The 16,879-nt window shown below is 35.7% G+C and overlaps 1 long non-coding RNA gene across 1 annotated transcript; it reads left to right on the forward strand.

The window, feature by feature from the left end:
• Positions 1–7,899: 7,899 nt before the first annotated feature.
• On the forward strand, positions 7,900–9,312 carry LOC107887171 (uncharacterized). Its single transcript, XR_001681048.2, has 2 exons — positions 7,900–8,743; positions 8,823–9,312. It is a non-coding gene; the product is annotated as an uncharacterized lncRNA (long non-coding RNA).
• Positions 9,313–16,879: the final 7,567 nt, after the last annotated feature.

Below are 16,879 nucleotides of genomic sequence, written 5' to 3' on the forward strand. Positions count from 1 at the left end.
CCCACAAGGTTTCCTTTCTTTGATTCTTCATCTTGTATAGCATTAACTTGATGACTTCCTTCTATGAGTAACCCTCTCGATATGAAGGTTTGGGATATTAGAGGGAATGTCATCGGCTCCCACTACACTTCTCTTCTATTGAGGTGCGCCCTTCTTCTTTCTTGACGCTTCTCAATTTCCTTCCTCCTTTGCTTATAGTGTGGTTTAAATCCCAGACCAAAACAATCTCTCTTCTCTTTAAGTTCTGGGATTTGAGTCCTTCCTTGCAGGTACCTTCCTAACCCTTTTCTTGGTAAGGCTCCCTTCCCCGCCATCATTTGTAGAGCCATCCTCGTAGCTCTTGCTATCTTTGGCACTGATAGCTGACTTCCTTCTGAAATGAAGGTTGCATTTACGAATTCTAAAGAGCAGAAGGAGCACTCAATAGACTCTTCGTTCGTCTCGACATAAGAGGCCTTGCTAGTGACTGCGGCTATAATGTCCTCCTCTGCATTGATGGTTATTAACCGTCCATCGGTCACTAATTTCAATTTCTGGTGCAATGACGATGGTACCGCTCCCGTTGAGTGTATCCATGGCCTGCCTAATAAGCAATTGTAGGAAGGCTTGATATCCATTACCAAGAAGTCTACTTCATACATGTTAATGTCAATTCTTCCCATCACCTTCCTTTCTGTACCGTCGAAGGCTCTTACCACTTTTTGACACGTGTTCATGTAAGAATCGTCAATAGGTAATCTGTTTAATGTAGACAATGGTAGAACATTTAAAGCCGATCCATTATCAACGAGCACGCTTGGGAGTGTGTACCCCTTGCATCGAGTGGTAATGTGTAAGGCCTTAGTTGACCCTCTGCCCCCGGTGGGATTTCATCATCATTAAAGTAGATGAAATTATCTGCGCTAATGTTGTTCACCAATCGGTCCAGCTTATAAACGGATATGTCATGGGTGACATATGTTTCGTTAAGCACCTTCATCAATGCCTCCTTATGCACCTCAGAACTCAAAAGTAGAGCCAATACTGATATGCGAGCTGACTACTTACGCAACTGCTCGACCACACTATACTCGCTATGCTTAAGGAACTTTACAAATTCCTTAGCCTCATCTTCCTTTACTGGCCCCTTGACAGGCATTTCAGCCCCTTTCTCCTTCTCAGTACTAACACCCTTTGCTTTTGTAGCCTCCTCTCTGACGCCCACCGTATCATACCGCTTCCCACTCTGTGTATGGGAACCTTCAACTTGTACATCCTTAGACGTACTGGCTATATCCTCCTTCTCTGGCATTGACACTTGACAATTATAACTCCATGGTACCCTCTTATTATCCTTATAAGGAAAGGACACAGGTTTATGGATTATGACCTTAGGCACCGTTTGTGCCCCTACTTCATTATTCCCCTGCAAGGAAATAATAATCCTTGGCCGACTGATTCTTTGCTGTTCATCGTCCAGCACACATACTTGTTTTTCACTAGAGCCACCTTCAAAAATTTGTAGCTCTTTATTGTCTATAAAGCCTTACACCAAGGCCTTGAATTCTTCACAGTCTTGAGTTTCATATCCTTTTTTCTCATGGAACTCACAGTAGTTCCCCGTTTTTTATCTTTCTCTCCTAGAGGTTATCATCCCTCTCTTCATCATCTCCTCTCAAATCACCTTCATAGGCATCCTCACCTCAGCAACATTTTCCTTCATCCTTCTTTCACTAGCTTCGCCAATGGCATTCACTTCTTGATCGTCGTGATTTGGCAAAGGGTTTTCAGTATTTGGGGTACTATCAAATTTCACAACCCCCATTTTGATCAACCTCTCCATGACCTTCTTGAATCCGGTACAATTTTCAACTGAGTGCCCGATATTCCAGCGTGGTACTCGCATCTGGCGTTTGCATCATACCATTTAGGATATGGAGGCTGTAATGGTTTCAAGTGGAAAGGAGTAATAGCATGTGCATTGTATAAGTTTTAATAAAACTCATGATACGTCACAGGGATAGGTGTGAATTGCATCCTCTCGTGCCTTGTGCTCGATTCCTGCATTTGAGAACCCTGTTGCCCAACCGCAGCTACTTTGGGTTGACCAACTGTGACTGCCTTCGAGTTGAAGCTACTTGTGTTGTTCACCTCATTGTCTTTTCTCCTTGAGGCTGATCTTTTGGCCATTTCCCCCTCAATTTTGCCACCTCTTATGGCGTTCTCAATCATCTCTCCCGCCATGACTATGTCCGCAAAACTTTTGGCAGTGCTTCCAATCATGTGAGTAATGAATGGAGCCTTCAGAATGTTGATGAACAACATGGTGATCTCATTCTCCAACAATGGTGGTTGAACTTGCATGACAACCTCTTTCCATCTTTGAGCATATTGCCTAAAATTCTCATTAGGCTTTTTCTCCATGTTTTGCAGCGTGATCCTATCTGGCGTCATGTCAGTTACATGATTGTACTGTTACATGAAGGCTTGTGCAAGATCCCTCCATGAATTTATTCTGGCCCTGCTCAACTGATTGTACCACCTGGCGGCTGCTCCCACTATGCTATCTTGAAAATAATGAATCAATAGTTGATCATTGTTTACATATCCGGTCATCCTCCTACAGAACATCGTAATGTGGGCCTCTGGGTAAGTAGTCCCGTTGTACTTTTCAAACTCCGGCATTTTGAATTTATGGGGAAGCACCAGGTCTGGGACCAAACTCAAGTCTTTGGCATCAACTCCATGATGCCCATCAACACTCTTTAGATCCTTAAATTTCTCATCCAACCATCTACAACGTTCCTCCAACTGTTTTGCAGCTTCAGCTCTTAAATTTTCCTTTTCAGCCACGTCTAAGTCAAGAATGAGAGGATTGGTAGGGTTGTCACTCAAATTGAATCCCGAACCAGTTGGGTTATTCATGTGGATCCCAGCATCAACCGATCCATGTTGAGGCTTTATAGTGACAGACGACCTCTTAGGAAGCACCTCGGTTTGTGTAGGCCCGTGGGGTGGAGTAAAGCCTGGAGAATAATCCTCTTCCTCCTTACTAGTGATTGCCATAGGGGCTTTTCCCTTATTAGTGGCCTTCAGCAACTGAACCATCTCAGTCATCATATTCCTCTGAGCCTCTAGCATTTGCTCCCTCATGTCGCTTTGCATCTTGGCCAATTGTTCTTGCAATTGGTCCTGCATGTCCATTTGTAGCTGTTTAAATCTTTGATCCATATTCCTAAATTTTGCACGAGTTCCGTACTGATGCGTGGTTTCCAGATTTTCTTTTCTACTTCTGTGGTAATTTTAACTAATTAGGGTCTTTTTATAACTTTGAATGCAAATGAGGTGATGAAATGCTATGAAATGTAAATGCATGAATGCCAAAAGGACATCGATTCTGATTCAATCTCATTTATAAAACTTTATTTAGATAAAGAATATCTTTACATATAAAAGGATTACAAATACGCTTTCACCCTAATGCCCAAAGTTTTAACTCTATCTAATAAAAAGGCTAACTCTCGTCCTATATCCGATGATGACTCATACATCAAACTCAATACATCAGCTCGTATTGCCAAGTCTTGCACGTGTTCAGCGACCTCTCGAATCTGGGCTACGGCTTCTCCAATGACGTGATCCCTTTCTCTGACCTGTCCTCTAGACTGATGAAGCTCTCCCTTCAAATGATCTTCTCGTACCCCAAGTTGATCGATTAGGAGCTTACTATCCTGCAATGCTGATTCCAACTCCTCAACTTTTCCTTTTAATTTTTTTGCCTCAACTGTAGAATCACGACTTCGATGCAGATGAAGGGATCGCCCGAGCTCAGTTATTTTAGTCTTTAAACCTTGATTTTATTTTTCTAAGGTCAAATTCCGCGATTGCATCTCTTGAAACTTCTTCTCCCAATATTTGGCTTTAGCTTTTTCCTCTTGGACCTCTTTCTGCCCTTGATCTGAAAACCTTCCTAGTCCTGCTTTCTTCAAAGTTATTTGTGCCCTTTTATAGTGCTCCTTTAAATCATCTCGGTCCTCCTCGATCTTTCTTTTTTCTTTCTTCTCTTTCTAAACCTCTATCTTTTGAACGTCGACGTCTAGGCTCAAATACATCTTTTTTTCTTCGAGCTTTGCTATCCTCTTCTCGAACGCCAAGTTCTTTCTCTCGAACTCTTGTTTCATAATTTCTAACTCCGAGGGTGTTACTTGCAAATATTCCTTTATCGGTCGAGCTCCTTCCACACTTGGCTTAGGGATGTTATCATTAATCCTTCTATCTCTCCACTCGACGTACTCCGAAGTTGTAGCAGAGCTAATAACTACTCCTTTTAATCGACAAGTCTTGTTCCAAGCACTAGAGATCTCACTGACCTTCCTCTTGTAGTCAGCTCCTCTATACATGAACTCACTCTGAACCAAACCGTAAGTTACCGGTATGAACTGCCTCAATCCATGTTGCCTCAGCACAAGCAAGGGGGCATAACCAATGGCACCCCAAATTCCCAACAGAGGGACCCAATCAAAACTGCCGCATCAGTAAAGAATCTCACCAGGAATCATCCATGGAGCCCTCCACTCTACGTCCATTGATTGCAGATTCTGAAGTAGTGCTATCTAATTTTTTTCAAGAACGTCAACTTTCTTAGTTGAAGCTTCTATGTCCTTCAACGGGGGGTAATCCTCGAAGAAGACCCTACAAACCACCCTATCTATCAATCGGAAGTGACTGTAGAACCAAGCTAAAAGTAACTAAGCACAACCAACAAACCTGCCCGCACTGGCCCTCCTACATGCATTCAAGGACCTGAATGTCTCCGCCAAAATCACAAAAACAGGAGTGACCCATTTGCTAAGTCGATGGAAGAGATCCGTGGTTGCCTCGTCCACATATCTCAATGCCCTGGGGAAAACCATCAATCCGTATAAGCTTAAGGCAAAGATGTCTACCCTCTTCGCCTCGTCTGGATGTGTCTGGATCAGATCTTTCAAAGCTCCCCATGGAATGCACTTACTCTCACCCTTTTCCTTAATTCTAGCCATGATCCACTGCTCGCTCATCCCCGTAATGGTCATCAGCTTCTTTCCAAAGGTTGGGACATAAACAGCTCGAGAATAAATCCTATCACATTGAAATCTAAGATACCGAAGTAAGGCTGTGTACTCCTCCACAGTAGGCACTAAATCTACCTCCCCAAAGGTAAAACAACTGTATGCAAGGTTCCAAAACTGGGCGAGAGCTCGAAACAAGTTCTCATCAACCTGAATATCAAACAAATAGGGTAAATCTCCGTACTTACCGTAGAATGATTGCTTGGTCTCATTGCCCTACTGAACCCAAATCGCCTTAAGCTCCTCCAAATTATTCTGTGTGACACTGATGCGAGTGTAGTTTGACAGCTCCGACATATATCCCACAGTTATGCTATCCCCTTTTCCTAGCTGAGTTTGCTCAGACCATCTATGGACGTTAGCGTTGCCTTCCACTCTATCAAGAAGTCCGTTTTCCATAATAAAATTTCCTAACTTAGAAACTGACCGTGAATCGATACCTTTTAGATGTAATATGACATACAACAAAATAAAGAAAAACAAATTGTCAGTATCATATGATAAATAACTTATCAGGGTAATAATCTAGAGTACCACTATCCAAATTGAGCTCCTACGGTTTTTCTATATGAGGTTTTAGTTCTAAAGTTTAAGGTACCCGAACCAGCAGATTCCTCGATCATTACCCATTATAGGCTCATTTGAATCGAGTTCAGTTCAGGGGAATACATTTCCCTATGGCTACACGGAGATGAAAATCTCACGAAACCACAGGTACGGATATATCCTGAAAGTGATCCACTATCCTGCACGGAGGCGAAAACATCACGAAGGCGTAGTTTCTCACTCCCACTTAAGGGTGTGACCACAACGGTCATGCAAATGCAATGCGTATCAGAATATAGCAACATATGTAATAATACAAACACATGTAATGCAAAGAGGATTAAATTTTAAAATTTTTAATTTTCGACATTAAGACAAGAAATAGTCAATTACACGGCTTGACTCTCTTATTAGTCCCCAGCGGAGTCGCCAAGCTGTCGAGACCATTTTTAAATCGAGTTTTGGAAAATGGGAATCGTCTTTAAGAGAAACGAAAACGGGAGTCGCCACTAATCTTTTTAGGTGTGATTGGATTACCTCTAAAACATTTTGTTTTAAAATCATTAGTTTTGGTCTACGAAATCAAGAAAACGGGTTCGGGAGTCAGTTACGAACGAGGAAGGGTTGGCACCCTCATAACGCCTAAAAATTGGTACCTAATTGACTATCAAATATCTTTAATGTCGGAAGTTTAAAATTTTTAAGATGCAATCCTCTTTAGAATATTTTAATTTTGAAAATTAGGGTTCACTTGTATCAAATGAATCAAAATATTTCATCCAATAAGTTAGGAAGCAATATTTTTAAGACATTCGAAGCTAAGCTAGCCCTTTTTGAATATTCTTATCTCAAAACGACAAAACGCCATATCCAGTAAGTTAGGACACAACGCTTTGAAATTCTAAGACAGTTGCTCGTATTTTGAAAACCTTAAAAACTTAGAAGAGTGCTTGACTATTCGAACTCAACGAGAAAAGTCGCAACCCAGTAAGTTAGGGCATTACCTTTCTTGAAGTTTCCAAATACCAAGCATTGCCTTTTTATTTTTGAAAACTTTTGAATCTCGCTTTTAATTAATGCATGAAGAACCATATATATACATTATAACATGTAAGATAGCATATTACAATAATAGGTAGCTAAAAATGCATTTAAATAATATGATAGCAATAATATAAAGGTCCTATACTAGATACATACATAAATATAGCAAATTTTAGTTACATAACAACATACATATTAAGATATACATAGCATATATTGAAGATGAATAAGCAAAATATACGAACATACAAAGTAATAATTAATTTAAAAAACGGTGCATGATGTACAATTAAACATATAAATACATATACAAAACAAATGTGATAATATATAAAAAAAATAATGTAGTAACATATATATATCAAACAAACAACACTTAATAATATTATGAAACTAGCATTTAATATATAAATGATATAAAATATAACAATATATAAAAGATTTAATACATATTAAAATACAAAATAAGGTGAGTAATTATTTAAAAAAATATACATATATAATTAAAATACAATATTTACTAATGCATGATAATAATATAGATAATATATATGTAATAAAAAACTTAAATAAATATAATGAAATATAATATGAAATGTGTATAATAATAATAATAATGTAAAAAATATTTTACATATAAAAATATAATAAAATAAATAATATAATAAAAATATATAACATATAATAAAATTTATATATATAATGTTACAAATAATATAAATAAAATAATATATTATTATATACATAACTAATGTTTATTAAAAAATATATATAAAGTATTTTAAATAAATTAAATTAAAGGTATATAAGGATTAAAATTAAATTTAATTAAGGAATTTAGGGTTAATCACAAATAAATAAAGAAAACTGGGCCAAATTGGAACACAGACTAAAGCCGAGGGACTCACTGGGCAATTTGCCCTAATCCAAAAACGACATCGTTTCTCCAAATACAATTTTAAAGTTACTATGAGGATTAAATTGAAACAAAATTAGAACATTAGAGCTAAATTAAAAAATATATAAGATGAAATTTAAAAAAATTAAAAAGGCGAGAGGACCAATTGGGCCATTAACCCACTTTAAGAAAACACGCGGATCCTTCCCGGGTAATTGGGTCAACGCGCGGATCCTGAGCCTTGAAACAACGCCGTTTTATGCTTATTGAGTTAAACTAAAATGACATCGTTTCATTTGGGCTATATAAGCCAAATTCTGAGCTTTAAAATTATTTTTGCACCCGGTTAGTAAAAAAAAAGAAGAGAAATCCTCTAAAAGAAGACTTGGGGCCGGTCTTGGAGTACCGTCGTGCCTCCGTCCAGGGGTTTGCACGCGCTCACGCGCCCTTTTCTACTCTGCCACATACGGTGGTCGGAAACCGAAAATTTTCCTTTTTCCGACGCAAATCAGAATGGTACGTTTTCCTTTTCTTTTTTATTGTTCGCAATATATATATTTAAAAAATATTCACCTTTGTGTATCTTGATCGACTATGGTACTTTTTCTGTATATATATGTAGAAATAAACTTTTTATTGAATCTGTGTGTGTATTCCCCCTAAAAAACCGTCCCTTACATCCTTTCGATTCGGGCTTTTTATGGCCACTGAAAAGAAAAAGAAAAATATTTACAATCTTTGATTTATTTCCTGCCATATTTGTTTCGTTTCTGTCGTTTTCTTTCCATTTTTGCAGGTGTTCAAGGAGAGTAGACCACCGGCGTTGATTTGCGCGTCGATTACGGCATAAGGTGGGGCCTAGAATCACGGCATTGATGAAAGGTAGCTGAAACGACGGAATTTGAAGAGGCACGACTCTTGGGGTGCTTGCGGCAAGAAGCTTCTGGAAACCCTAGGGTTTCCAGATTTTGTTTAGGCGTTGGGCCTTGTTAATTTTGGGCCGTTGAGTTGGGTCAATGGTGTAATGGGTATAGGGTAGTGGTAGGCTTACGGGGTTGTAACCGGGCATAAGGTTTTAGGCTAATTGGGTCACAAGTGTAACGGGCTTTGGGCTTGGGTGTAACCGGGTTCTGGGTTAGCTGGGTATTACCTTGTAATTGGGCCTCAGGTAGACTTAAATTTTTAGGCTCTGTATATGGACTATTTAAAACAGTAAACATTCATTTATTTTTTATTTTTTGTTTAAGGCCCGGGCAAATTTAGGTTATTACAAGGCTAACAGAGTAGCACACGGACTGGCGAAGGAGGGCTGGAAATTCGATGACCCACAGTACTGGATGGAAGAGGTTCCTAGCGAGATGGAGGATCTGGTTAATAGGGACCGAAATAGCAACAATGGCAGATGAGGCGTTCATGACGAGTCCGGATCGAGAAATGAGAATGTGATTCGATGAACCCGTGAAATAACTAGAGGCTTGGGATTGAAAAGTTATTTGCTGATGACGATTCAGAAGAAGAGTCTTAGTAGCAACTGATGCAACAAGAAAGGGGGCTCGGGGGATTGGCTTTTCATTTTCTTTTTTTTTTTTTGCTTAATTGGATCCATTTGTATTGGCAATTGTAAAGACTGATTCATTTATTTCTTGTTTTCATTTTCCCTAGACACCGATTAGGCTGTCAATTAGAATACAACAGCTGTAGGAAGTATTTATTGTTTGTGTAAGGCATTGGCTAAAATCCCATCAATAAGAGCATCAGTTGAAACGTTCAAAAAAAATAATTATATTGTTATAAAGATGTTTTTATTTTTTTATATATTTCTAATAAATTAATTATAAAAAAATTTGTATATAAATATATTTGAACTCATGTCATTAGTTTTTATAAAACCTCAAAATTACCATTTTAATCAAAGTTTTTTTTAATATTTTCGTATTATTTCTCAAACATTTTTACTAGCTTTTAATTTTCCAACCAAGTTAGTATCACGAATAAACCAAACACCCGCTCTGTTGAAAAATTATAAAAATATCCTTTTATATTTAAAATAAGTTATTTATTATGATAATATTTTTATCTTTTTATATTTCTAATCAAACTAATAAAAATTGCATATAAAGAGATTTGAACTGATGGAACTAATATTTATAAACCTTCAAATTTATCACCTCAACCAAAATTTTATTTTGATTTTTTATACAATTTTCATATTATTCAATAAAACAATTTCACCCACATCGTTGCATCAACTCGGTTTGTGAAATTACAAAAAATTATTCTATATTTAAAATATGCTTATTATTTAGAGGGTACTTTGTTTTAGTTAAAAAAATAAATATTTTGCATATAATGAGATTTAAACACATGTCACTAACATTTATAAAACTTCAACTTTACTGCTTCAACCAAAGTTTTATTTTATTTTTTGTTTTTACATTTTAATATTATTATGCAATTTTTTTCACCCACATCGATTGTATATCTTCTCTACTAATTTTAAACCCCTAACAGAACTGGTGTTACAAGTCAATAAGATATCAACTCAATTAGGGAAATTATAAAAATACACTTCCATATTTAAGATAAGTTATATTACTACGAGAGTACTTTTATCTTTTTTTATATATTTTTTAATAAAATAAATAAAAAATTTACATAGAGAGAGATTTTAACTCATGCCACTAAAATTTATAAAATCTCAATTTCACCACTTCAACTAAAACTTTATTTTAAGTTTTTAGTACATTTTAATATTACTACACAAAAACTTTTCACCTAGATCATTGGTGTCTTTACTTCTCTATACTAACTTTAAACTTAATTGTATAAATTATTTAATTTTGTTGTCAAAATTAGTTAATTGAATACAATTATTATTCTAGATTAAGAATGAGTTGATAATCATGGAAAAGAGAAAATTGCAGAATAGTCCATGTACTTTTGAGATCTCTGTAGTTTAGTCTGGTAAGTTCATTCGGTTTAATTGTAAAACAAATTTAAATGCTTGTTATATAGACTCAGTTATTGAATGTTGATTAATGAATTAATGCTTATACATAGAAAAAAAGTTTAATAAGTTATTATCGTTTGATCGTTGATGAAATGCCCTGAGTTGAATGAATGTAGGATAGAGTACGGTTGCCATGTCAATAGGTTATTTTGCACACAGTGAGATTTGTATGAGATGTGATGATGACTTTTTTATATTTCTATTCATTGAATATACCGAGATCCTGCATTTGTTGCGAACTATCATGTTATATTACAGTATTTTTCTAGTGCGTTACGGGGAGGATGATTGCCTACGGTCTAAGCGCTTAGTGTCAAGGTGTGTTATCGCTTGGACTGGCTCGTATGAGCGTTTGATGTGTTTTGGATGGTTAACCATGTACTCATATCCGTATATTGTTCATTGAGCGATGTTTTATTGATTTTTGAATGTCATTGAAATGTGGAAATGTATTTGTATTGTTGTTTGAGTATTACTCAACTGTTGTGAACTATGAATGACATGAACTCTGTTTACTAATCTTGTTAATTGAATTATTAAGTTTAATTATATAAGCTTTATCGTTTAATCGACGAACTTACTGAGCTTCATGAAAGCTTACTCGTGTTATTTATCTTTTCTTTGTAGATGCATTTTATAAGAATCGGAAGATCAAATCAAGTTGAAGAATCACACTATCCGAGGATCTTTTGGTAGATTTTAAATTACATTTGGCTTATATAGCGTGTAATAAGAGCATTTGGTTATGTATGTAAAAGTTCCTACGTACTTATAATGTGTGTTGTGTGTATTTGATATTATGATATGAGTAACTAAATGTGGCATGCATGGTTTAATACCAAGTTTAAGCACAAATAGGCAAGCATGAAATGGTAAGTTTGAAATTATTTAAGCATGGTATGTTCGAATTGAAAGTAATTTGTTTTGTATATATGATGTGGCTTGTATAATGTAGCTAAGGTAGTTAAATGCTAAGTGATTGAATTGTGGTATCATCGATGATACATTGGTTAGACTTCAGGTTGATGTTTTGGAAAGTTTTGAGTGATTTTGAAAGCTCTTTAAAATCTTTAGAACATGTGCTCTTGAATATGTTTAGGTACTTAGGAATTGGGTGTGAAAATGGTATGATTTGGGTCATTTTTGGGCACATACAGCTTGGGGCACGAGCTGCCACATGACCGTGTGACACGCACGAGCAAATCCATATAGACGTGTGCCACTAGCGTGTTAGGTGCGAGATTGGTCCACATGGGCACAGAGAGTTACACAGCCTGACGACACGACTATGTGACCTTAAGCTACACGGTCACAGAGAGTTACACGGCCTGGCGACACGGCCGTATGACTTTATATTACACGGGCACAGTGAGTTACATGGCTTACGTACATGGGCATGTGAAGCAGTCACATAGGCGTGTGGAGCAGCCACACGGCCATGTCAAGAGCCACACGGTGCGACATGGTCGCGTGAATTTATATTACACAGGCACAATGAGTTACATGGTCTATGTACAAGGGCATGTGAAGCAATTACATGAGCGTGTGAAGTAGCCACATGGCCATGTCAAGAGCCACATAGTTTGGGCTCTATCACACAGCCTGGACACACGTCTGTGTGACCCCTATTCTGAAATTATTTTAAATTTTTCCTAAACTTTTTGATTTGTTTCAAATTGGTCCCTGATTGTTTCTAAATTATTTTTAAGGCCTTGTAGGCTCGATTTAAGGCCTATAAGTGTATGTTTTACTGCAATATAAATGATTTATGAATGTCGATAAATAATGTGCAAATTTGATGTTATTTAATATTACTTGTTTGAAATTGTACGGTAATACTTCATAACCCTACTCTGGCAATAGCGACGGGTTAGAGTTGTTACATAAGTAACCATTATAAGATTAGAATGTTTGCTAATTAAGCACTAATACAAAGAAGAACACTTGAGTTAAATGAATATAATGAAAGCTCACAAGTGTTTACAAGAAAAGGTATGAAAAAATTAAGCTTTTAGGTTGTTTTGATTGATCTTTAAGCTTTGTATATACCTCTTGTTGTTGCAGGACCTTTGGAAGATGGTATTTATACCCTATAATTGATTTCCAACCGTTGTGATTGGTTGGGAAAGTGAATATAGCCGTTGGGATGAAAATACTAGTTCATTTAATTCACCTACAACATAAGGTATCGATACTTTTTCTATGAGTATCGGTACTATTAGCATTTAATATTTGATTCAGTTACTGTTGAAATCAGTTTATAACGATACCAAAGAAAAATTATCGAAACCTGGTAAAAGCTATCAATACTTTTTGTAAAGGTATCAATACTTTTTGTGTAATTTGAAAACAAAATATCAATTTGGTATCGATTTTAGAATGGGTATCGACATCTTCAAAACTATCGATACTTGGACAAAAAGTATCGATATTTTTTGTTCTTTGTCTTAAAGCAATACTAACTTGTCTAAAAATAGTTAAAATATAATTGAAAATGTTGATTTAATTGAAACCATTTCAACTTGATTTTATCAATTTATTCAACTTAACTTTTATTCAAAAACACTTTAATTTGTTATATCAAAACATATTATCAAATAAGGCTTAGTTTAACAATTTGTAACTCCCCAAAATTGTTTAATTTCTGGATAAGTATTTGTATCATGTGATTCGATATGGGTCAGTGGTTAAGTGCTTTAGTTATATGCTTGAAGTTTTGTATTCGATTCTTTTTCATTGAATTTTGAGTATTTTTGTTCCTACACCTAGCTAATCACGTTAAGGTTATCGTTAATTTTCTGTGAGTTATTAGTAAGAATGAGTTTGTTGGTTCAATGATTAAGACTTAGCATTCATTGTGTTCCCAAGTTTGAATCCCGTGGTGCTCAAAATTGATTTAGTTTTTGTTCCTTCTTTGTTGTGCTGCGCAAATTATCAGTATGTTGGTAGATTTCAAACTCTGAGTAGATTAGAAAGGATTTGTTTAGATTTACCTTTATTTTTGTTTTAAAAAAAATTAACTAAAAATATATATCGTCTCCTAAAAATCATCTTTTGGTTGTCGTGCCCTTTCCCCCACTTTCTCCATCTTTTTTTTTATTTTCCCATTTTTGGATTGAAACATTTTCCTTATTGTTCACTTCCTTTGTTCTTTTGTTTTTTTTTGTTTTCTTATTTTCTTTTTCTTCTTTCCTTTTTTCGGTTTCCATAACTTTTCAATAGCAACTCTTATTTTTCTTTCCTCTTTTTCTTCTGGCTATTTCTTCCATCTCTTTTGTCATCCTTGGCCTTTGCTGGTTGACATTTTATTTCTGTTCGTCCAGGCAGTGTGAGAGTGATTGGAGGGCTGAGTTGGGGTTACACCTATTGGTAAGTGTTTGTTGCACACCTTTCAGTGATGTAGTTTTATTCTTCCGGTTCTCATAGTGGTAGGTGGCATTTTTAGCGGGTAAACTGGTGTATGGTCTGATTGTTTTTTTATTCCTATTAGGTGAAGATCGTGCGACAAATACTTTTCCGGCGAATTGAGGTTGTCATTGACTCTCTTTTTAAGGGTAAGGGACTGTATGCCTTAGTTAGCGACTAATTTTTTTTGTCAAGGCTGAATGTTGTATGTAAGAACAAGAAGTGTTGTTGTAGTGTCGGTATCTCGTTACAATCAAGTGTGTGTTTTAACCCGTAAAATTCTAGAAAATTCATGGAAAATTAGAAATTGTAGGAAAAATCAAAGGTGGTAGTTGACGACACATGGGCATGTGCCTGGTCATGTGCTGGTTCGTGTGAGCCACACGGGTATGTGAGTCACATAGGCTAATCAAGTAAGGCATATAGGTACACACGGTTGAGCCAAGTAGGGCGTGTGGGTCCTTTTTGAACGGTTAATTGGGCTATGTTCTAGGCTAAATGTAAAATTTTGGATTCTAACTTGTAAATAACGCTAGGTGTAAATATTCTGTAAGCATGCTAGGTTATGTAAATCTATAAATTTGTGCATACGTACATCAACATAAGTATGTTTCTGATCAGTAAAACTTTGTGTAAGCTAATTTTGGTTATGTTAGCTCTTACATATGAATGACATGTTTTTGATTTGTTATGAGTATATATAGCATGTTGATTGTTATTGAATGATCACATAGTATAACTTTGCACATGCATTGGGGTAGGATATGGTTATGTTATGGAGAAAATTTGATTCTGGTAGTTATACTGTGTTAAATAATTCTAGCGATATTTTTGCAATATATTTGGCAGCACAACTGCATATCATTTGAGTGACATATGACCACAACTTGGTGTGATGGATGAATGAGTTCTAGTAGCCCTAATTGGTGTGATTGGATGGACGGAGTTGGTGTGCAGTGATTGGGGGTATGATTATTCTGAATGACTTTGCTATGCTAAACATGTTATAATATCTAATTTGTTTGTTCTAATATGTGCATATGAGCATGTTTTTGTATATGATTTTGTTTGTAGGCCAAGGCATAAACTGAGCTTTCTATCTCACCCAATTAAACTATTTTCTCAGGTGGTCCCTAGACTTAGGTTTGGGCGACGTTCGGAAGCACAGATTGAACATTCTCTCATAAGTTGGTTAAATTTTTATTTTTAATTAAGCTTTATGGACTTTTATTTAAGACTGTTGATAGGTTTTTGGACATTATTAACATTATGGGTTTTTGGTTGATTTATTGGTTTTATTAAGCTAAACAATATACTAAATGATTTTCGTAACCTAAATTTTGAACATCGTTCTCAAATTAAACAAGTTAAAGATTTTTTCGATGCAAATTTTTAATTGAGAAAATGAGTTTTTATGAAAGAAATAAATAAAGTCTATAGCATGACACTTTAAATAAACATGATATTATGTTCAAATGTTTTGGAAATGTTAATGTGACTTTCAAGATCCGGTCATAACGTATAGGCCGGGTTTGAGAGTGTTACATCACTTGTAACAATGAAATCTAATTGATTGGATCAACTTACATTACACCGGTTTAAAGATTTGTGTTAACAGTCGATCAACAAAAATGAATACTCATTAACCATACTAAGAGAGTTTGGCAAGGAGTAAGAATATGTACAAAATCAAGAGCAAAATAAGAGAAATAATGATGACAAGATGAAACTTAGATGGTGTGGCATGCAGAAATTATGAGAGCAACAAAAGCGTCAATGTGCAACAATAGGAGGAGGAGGACTGGGCGACAATGGAGAATAAAAAATGGCAGCAACTTATGGACAAAAAATTGATGTTAAAAAGGCAATGATTCAGCCAAATAAAGTACATAAGTGATAGGCAAAGGGGCGGCACAAACAGAAAATAAAAACTAGTGTCTAAGGGATTCAACAATGGTGAAAAATGGAAGAAAAAGGAGGGAAATGGAGAGGGGAAGTGAAAGGGAGACTGCAAAGAGAGGAAAAAGAATGAAAAAGAAAATAATAAAAAGCCCTCAACAAAAATCTAGTTTAATCTTTTTTAAAAAAAATTGATAGCCTTCTTGATAAATCAGATAAAATATTTTTTTATTCAAGTTAATCAAAAGGTTTTCAGTGTTTGAATTAGATTGCAATATGAATGGAGAGGGAAGTGAAAGGGACAACAAAGGGAGGAAAAATAAAATAATAAAAAGCCCTCAACAAAAAATTAATTTAATCTTTTTATAAAAAAAATTGATAGTGTTTTTGATAAATCAGATAAAATATTTTTTTTCAAGTTAATCAAAAGATTTTAAGTGTTTGAGTTAGATTGAAATCTGAACAGATTAGCTAGAATATGGATGGTAAAAAGCTCAAATAAGGGAAATCAAACTCAAGTCACAAGAGAAATTTTAACCACTATGCTAAAACTTATTCTTGTTATAATCGCACGAACATAATCTTCTAACTCAATTTTTGAGATGTGAACGTATCATTTACTTGTGTATTGAATGTATTTCATGTTTGGCATGCTAATAAATGCATGATTTGCAGGTAATGACAACATTCATGTCTACTCTAGCTTCAACCTTCTTGGCATTCCAAGCTGTATACCCACTAGTTGTGGCCGTACATCCGATATAGGCAAACCAATTCGCAATCAGGTTAGGTGATGGAACCATCCGAATCCGAAGGGAAATGGGGAGTGAGTCCGCCGGTGGATCATGGTGTACTGAATGGTAAAACGAAATCATCATCTACCAAAAGCAGTCACACACCTGATCAGTTACAAAGATGAGACACCTTTTATATAGTATTGAAAAAGTCTGTATTGTATCAAATGTAGATTAGAATGAATGCCCCAGTTCT

The sequence above is a fragment of the Gossypium hirsutum genome, chromosome A11 (genome assembly GCF_007990345.1).
Source record: "Gossypium hirsutum isolate 1008001.06 chromosome A11, Gossypium_hirsutum_v2.1, whole genome shotgun sequence".
Taxonomy (NCBI): domain Eukaryota; kingdom Viridiplantae; phylum Streptophyta; class Magnoliopsida; order Malvales; family Malvaceae; genus Gossypium; species Gossypium hirsutum.